Here is a 7,220-nt window from a genome sequence, read left to right on the forward strand (position 1 = left end):
CTTTGCTGGTAATTTCATTTGATGTGCAAAAACTTCTCAATAAGAGGATGTCTCAGTTGTTACTTCTTTCAAGTCTTTCCTGTGCAGTTTGATTTTTGTTCATGAACTCTTTGCCTGCCCCTATGTCTTCAAGATTTCCACCTACTTTCTCTTGCATGATATTTAGTGTTTCTGTTTTAATGTTTAGATCTTTAATCCATTTTGACTTTAGTTTAGTGCATAGTGATAGACCTGGGGCAAGTGTTAGTTTTTGGTATGTGGAGAGCCAGTTTTTCTAGAATGATTTGTTAAAGAAACTATCTTTAGCAGCAGCCCTGATGTTGGAAAGATGGCAGAAGAAGAGCAAAGCTAAAAGTTCCCCTTGGTTAAAGAAAATCTCCTAAAAAAGAGTAAGGATTATGAAGCCCTTAAAGCCAGCCAAGAAAAGCAGGTATTTTTGGCAATGAAAGAGAGGAATGTAAAAGGGATCAGTTTTAAGCGACTGTAAATTTTCCTTCATGATTCCTGGCGACAGCGGTGTGACAGGGTACACATGAATTGACTAGAAGCAAAACCTCACTCTTTGGAAGTACCCGATGAACGTTCCTTCGCCTTTGTTGTCCACCTCCAGAGTATTAACGGGGTGAGTTCACTAGTACAGACCACCATTGTGAGACTTCACCTGAAGAAGTTGTTCAGTTATATTTTAACTGAACAAACTCTCAAAATGCTGTGGATAGTGGAGCCGTATGTGATCTAGTTATTTCCCCCACAAACTCTCAAAATGCTGTGGATAGTGGAGCCTTATGTGATCTAGTTATTTCCAAATCTGAAGTCTGTTTGAGAACTTATTCTGAAACATGGACTGTGCAAGGTGAAGAAAAAGACCTTCCCAATGACGGACAACAATTTGATCAGGAGCACCTGGGCAAGTTTGTTGTCATTTTCCTGGAAGACCTCATTCACGAACTCACCTTCCCAGAGGCACACTTCCAGGAAATCTCCTGCTTCTTGAGACCTTTCTACATGTCTGTGGCCTAGTATGCTACCAAGAACAGAGTGAGCTTCCTCAAGGAGATGGGATTACCTGGCTATTGGGGTGAGTGAATCAACCAACCCATCTGGCAGTTGAACTAGTTCCAGACTAATAGAGAACAATGCCTTGAAACATGTTTTTGTTTTTGGAACTGTTACCAAGTATCTTTTGTAAAGATGATTTTTCTGCTTTCAGAGACTGCAAGGAAGTGTAAGGGAATCAGCATGGCAGGCACCTCTCAGCACTGCCCAGTTTCAAGGAAGAGTTCCATCGTTTCCCATCATGCCAGAGCAGAAATCAACACTTGCTGTGGACGAAGAGGTCCTCTTTTGTTGCATCTTCTGCCCTGGAGATCACTGTTGGTGAATGAGTAACCTAAGGAGGGTATAAGGTTGTCCATATGACTTGGAGCATTGGACCCAGCCAGAGGCGTACCTGAGTCTGGAGCCCAAGGGCTTTCTTCTGAAAAGATGGAAACCCAGTTATAACAGTCTGGAAAGCAAGTGTTTAGCAGTCTCTGTCAGGAGTCCAGGTTCCAGCTTTCAGTGATACAGCTTTACAAAGTCTCAGAGTTGCTGGCTCAGGTGGCTGTTGTACCTTGGCTTGGAATTGACTCAGCTTCTTTTCTCTACATCAGACTTTGAGAAAGGACCCAGGCATAGTGTTGCACAACTGTAATCTGGACACTAGGGAGAATGAGGCAGGATGATCACTGAGTTTGAGGCTAGCCTGAGCTACAAAGTGAATTCAAGGCCTACTTGGGCTGCATAGTAAAACTCTGTTTCAAAATGACATAAATAAAGTAAGACTTTTGGAAAGGAAGGACCTCCTTCCTAGAAAGGAAAAAAAAAGAGGCTATCTTTGCTACAGTAAGCATGTTTGGGACCTTTGTCGAAGATAAGGTGGCTGACTTTGTTTGTATTTGCATCTGCAACTTCTAATCTCTTCTATTGAAAACCAGGTCTATTTTTTCTTGCCAATACCATGCTAATTTTATCACAGAAGATTTGTAGTATACTTTCAAGTCAGGAATTGTAATGCCTCCTGCCTTCCTTTGTTGACCAGGATTGCCTTTGATATGTATTCTAGGTTTCTCTGGTCCAAATAAGTTTTGATAACGATTTCTCTAGGTCTGTGAGGTATGTTTGTGGTATTTTGATAGGGATTGCATTAAATCTGTACAAAAATTTTGGGAGTATGGCCATTTCACGATGTTGATTCTTCCTATCCAGGAGCAGTGAATATCTTTCCATTTCTGAAGCCCTGTAAAATCTCTTTTTGCATAGTACTATAATTTTCCTTGAAAAGATCTTTCACCTCCTTTGTTAGATTAATTCCTAAGTATTTCATTTTGGGGGGACCAGGGAGATAGTTCAGTAGAATACGCGCTTGCCTTGGAAGCTCAAGGTCATGAGTTCTCAGTACCACAAAAAAAAAAAAAGGACTGTTTGATTTTCTGAAGTGAAGTTTTTGTTTTTTTTTTTTTTTTTTTTTTTTTTTTCTGGAACCTGGTATTAAACTCAGGGCCTTCCACTTGCCAGGGAAGTGCTTATTCCACTGAGCCATTTCCCCCACTCTTACAGTGCTATTGTAAAAGGTACTGGTACACTAATTTCTCTCTCAATGTGTTTGCTGTCTGTGTGGAGGAATGCTATTGACTTTTGGGTATTGATTTTGTATCCTGCTATGCTACTGAATTTGTGTATTAATTCTAGTAGCTTCTCTTTTTTTGGCAGAACCGGGGATTGAACTCAGGCCCTTGCATTTGCCAGGGAAGAGCTTATTCCACTGAGCCATCTCCCCGACCCCTCTAGTAGCTTCTTGGTGGAGTATTTTGGGTCTTCCAAGTAGAGTATGATGTCAACTGAAAATAGTGATAGCTTAACTTCTTTACCTGTTCTTAGTCCTTTTCTCTATCTTTCTTGTCTAAAGACTCTAGCTAATGATTCCAGAACTATATTGAATAGGAGTGGTGATAGAGGATGTCCTTGTCTTCTACCTGTTCTGAAAGTAAAAGATTTCATTTTCCCCAAATTAGAATTATGTTAGCAGTTGGATCGTCATAGATGGCTTTTAACAGACTGAGGTTGAGGCCATCTATTCCAATTTTCTATAGGATTTTGAACATGAATGAGGGTTGGACTATGTCAAAAGCCATTTCTGCATCAATTGAGATGATCATGTGGTTTTTGGATTTGGCTTTATTGATATAATGTATTGCGTTTATAGATTTGCGTATATTGAACCATCCTTGCATCCCTGCAATGAATCCTACCTGGTCATGGTGTATGATCTTCTTGATGATTTGATGTATTCTATTTGCTAGGATTTTACTGAGGACTTTTGCATCTATGTTCATGAGGGAGATTGGCCGGTAGTTTTCTTTTTTAGTTGCATCTTTCCCTTGTTTTGGTATCAGTATAATATTTACCTTCAGGAATGATTTTGGGAGGATTGTTTCCTTTTCAATTTCATTAAAGATTTTGCAAAGTATTGGTATTATATCTTCTGTAAATTTCTTGTAGAATTCAGCTGTGAATACATCAGGACCTGGACTTTTCTTTGTTGGTAGGTTTTTTTAATTACATTTTGTATTCCATTGGCTGTTATTGGGTTATTTAGAGATTTTATATCTTCTTGATTCAGTGTTGGTAATTTGTACCTTTCTACGAATCTGTCCATTTCTTCTGTCTTAAGTCCTGTGAGAGTAAAGATTCTCAAAGTAGGTATTGATGATGTACTGAATTTCCACAGGGTCTATGGTAATTTCACCTTTTTTCATCCTTTATTGCTTGAATTTCAGTTTTTTTGTTCATCTTTTTGATGAGGTAAGTGAAGGGCTTATCAATTTTATTTAATCTTTCAAAGAATCAGCTTTTTGATTCTTTAATTCTGTGTATTGTTTTTTTCATTTTGATTTAAATAATTTCTGCTGTAATGTTTATAATTTTCACCCTTCTTTGGGTTTTGTTTGATTTTCTCTTCATTTTCTAGACATTTTGGGTGCAGCATTAGGGTAGTTATTTGTTCCCTTTCTATTTCTCTAATGTGTGAGTTCAGAGCTACAAATTTCTCTTTAAATATTGCTTTCATTGCGTCCCATAAATTCCAATGATAAGTTATGGTTGAATTTTCATTGAATTGTAGATATTGTTTAGTGTCATCTGTATTGCATTGGATGCTGAGGAGGGCGTTATTTAATTTCCATGTATTTATGGGTTTTTTGTGATTTCTTTTATCATGTATTTTCAGTTTTATTGCACTGTGGTCAGCTAATATGCATGAGATAATTTGTGTTTTCAGGCATTGATTTAAGCATGACCTTTGGACTAGTATGTGGTGTACTTTAGAAAATGTTCCATGTTCAGTTGAAAAAAATGTGTATTCAGATGTGGTTAAGTAGAATTCTTTTTATATGTCCACTAAGTCCATTTGTTCCAAGTTTTGGTTCATTTTCTGCTACTTCTTTGCTAATTTTTTTTTCTGCTTGACCTATCATTTGAGGATAAAGGTGTATTAAGTTCTCATGTTAAGATTGTGTTATTGGACATTAGATTTTTCATGTTCATTAAGATTTTTCTTTTATAGTTGGGTACTCTGTTGTTTGGTGCATACATACTAATGAGTGTTACCTCTTTCTGTTGTATTTTTCCCCTAACCAGTATGTACTGGCCTTCTTTATTTCATTTTATCATTCTTGTTTTGAAGTTGCAACTGTCTGAGAACAGGATTGCTACCCCTGCTTTTTTTCTGTGTTGCTAGGGAATGTCATATTCATTTATATCCTTTGACTTTTAGCCTATGAATTTCTTTATGAGTTCAGTGGGTTTTGTTTTTTCAACACAGAATACTGTTTGATTTTACTTTCTAATCCACTCTGCCAGTCTATTTCTTTTAATTGGTGTATTGATTCCATTTACATGGTTGGTTATAATTGAGATGTATTGACTTAGGATTGATATGTTATTTACTTGCTGTTGTATACCACTTTCTCTCCTGTGTTTAATTGTTTGCCCTTTTTGGTTGGTCATTTCCAATCTCATTCGTGAAATTGTGGTCATGTTGTTCCCTCTGTGGAGTACCTTTTAGTAGTCTGTGTAGAATTTGCTTTTTCATCATGACATTCTTTAATTGTTCTTTGTCATGGAAGTATTTCACTTCTCCATCAAACTTGAGAGTTTTACAGGGTATACTGGTCTGGGTTGGAAGTTGTTTTCTTGAAGGACTTGAAGTACTTTGCTCTATGTTCTTGTTGAGTTGATCCTTTGTAAAGAGAAATCTGCTGTTATTCTGATGTCTTTTCTTTTAAATGTGATCTGTTTCTTTTCTCTAGCAGCTTTTAGTATTATGTTCCTGTGCTGGATTTCTGGGATTTTGATTGTTATATGTCTGGGTATGGTTTTAATTGTGTTGATGTTATTTGGAGTTCTATATGCTTCGATTACCAGAATTTCAGATTCTTTCCCCATATTTAGGAAGTTTTCCGCTATTCTGTACATATTCTTTTTATATCATTTGTATTGACTTGATATCATTTGTATCCATTCTCATTGATGCCTATCTAATTTCTTCTATAACTTTCTGCAGTTGTTTCTTTTCTTCAGAAGCTATTATTTCAGACATTGCATTGTGATTTCCAATTTCTTCTTTGCTTGTGTATCCTGCACTTGTTCTAGGTTAGTTCAGTGTCTGAGATGCATTTTTCATCCTTATTTTTATCATTTTGCACCATGTTTGTCTTGTGTTCATCGTTGCACCATGTGGTAGATGTTGAATTATTTTTTTCTGCATGCTAATTGTTTTTAAGAGATCTTTTCTTACCTTTGAACTAGCTGCAATGGTGTCTTCAAGGTAGGAATCTCTATCTTCACTTTAATTCAAAAAGTTTTGCCAGCTTTCAGTTAAGGTTTTAATTTCTTTTATATCTCTTTGAATCTGCTTCATGCATTCTATTTCTTTCCTATGTTTCTCATTCAAGGATTCCATCATTTTTCTATTCTCCTCTATTTTCTATCAGTGTCTTCTTTAGAAGCACTTAATAGTTATTTCATTGTAGTTATCATTTCCTTTTTTACTTCAGATATTACTTCTAATCTAATTTCTTCTATAACTTTCTGCAGTTGTTTCTTTACTTCAGAAGCTATTATTTCAGACATTGCATTGTGATTTCCAATTTCTTCTTTGCTTGTGTATCCTGCACTTGTTCTAGGTGAGTTAAGTGTCTGAGATGCATTTTCATCCTTCTTTTTATCATTTTGCACAGTACCGTCTTCTCACCTTCAGAATAGAGCTTTGGTGCAGTTATTATCTTAGCATATACCAATATTTTTACCCAAGCAAGATTGCATTGTTAAGGCAGTTACAGTTTTGTATTTAGTATAATTAGCAACATTTATAATTGCTAGTGAGATTTAGCAGTTGACAAACTTTTATATCTAATGGATTGGACTTTAAATCCTAAGAACAAACGTTATGACTGTATAGCTAAACTGATGTTAGATTGAGACTTTGTCCTTAAAATATTTCCCCTAAGTTCTATCTGATCACCTCCCCTTTTGTGCCTGTAGTATTCCGGGCAGACTAGGTCACCTAGGTACCTGTTGCTTGCTCTCTCAGTCAAGAGAGAAAGAGAGAGGATGCTTTCATAGATCTGGGTCCAGCAAAATGTCTCAGCTTTCCAGTTCTTTATCTACCAAATTCAAACTCATTCATGTTGGCCTGTCTTGGATCTGGCTGCTGTACTCTGCTGCTTCCTGGTGCAGATCATGGGAGTGGATCCACTGTGCCCCTCTGGCAAGATGTTCTGCTTCTGGATTAGTTGGGTGGATTTCACCCCTTGTCCCTCTGCAGGTGGTTCTGCTGCAGGGTTCCACACCCGGCCTGTCTGATATTCCAGCCAGTGTGCGGAAGGTCCCACTCAAATATCAGGCCTGAGGGTGGGTCTAAAATTCTTCTTATAAATAAATGTAATCTAGGAGTTCTTACCGATTTATTAATTTTTAAGTATGTTCTGAAATCATTGAAGAACTTGTGGTCTTTAATTAAAGAGTTTCATTGACAATAATAATGAAAAGGACAAGAATGTATGACATGTAACAGATAAAAGTTTGTGTTATAAGTCAATGTATAACCAGGTGTGATGAGAAACCTTTAATTCAAGCACTTTGGGAGGTAGATACAAGAAGTTTGCAAGCTCAAGCCCAGC

The 7,220-nt window shown here is 36.9% G+C and overlaps 1 pseudogene; it reads left to right on the plus strand.

Annotated features, from left to right (window-relative positions):
* The first annotated feature begins 328 nt into the window (after positions 1-328).
* Positions 329-1,116, plus strand: LOC111816809 (annotated as a pseudogene).
* Positions 1,117-7,220: the final 6,104 nt, after the last annotated feature.

The sequence above is a fragment of the Octodon degus genome, unplaced genomic scaffold (assembly GCF_000260255.1).
Source record: "Octodon degus isolate 3935 unplaced genomic scaffold, OctDeg1.0 scaffold00041, whole genome shotgun sequence".
Lineage (NCBI taxonomy): Eukaryota > Metazoa > Chordata > Mammalia > Rodentia > Octodontidae > Octodon > Octodon degus.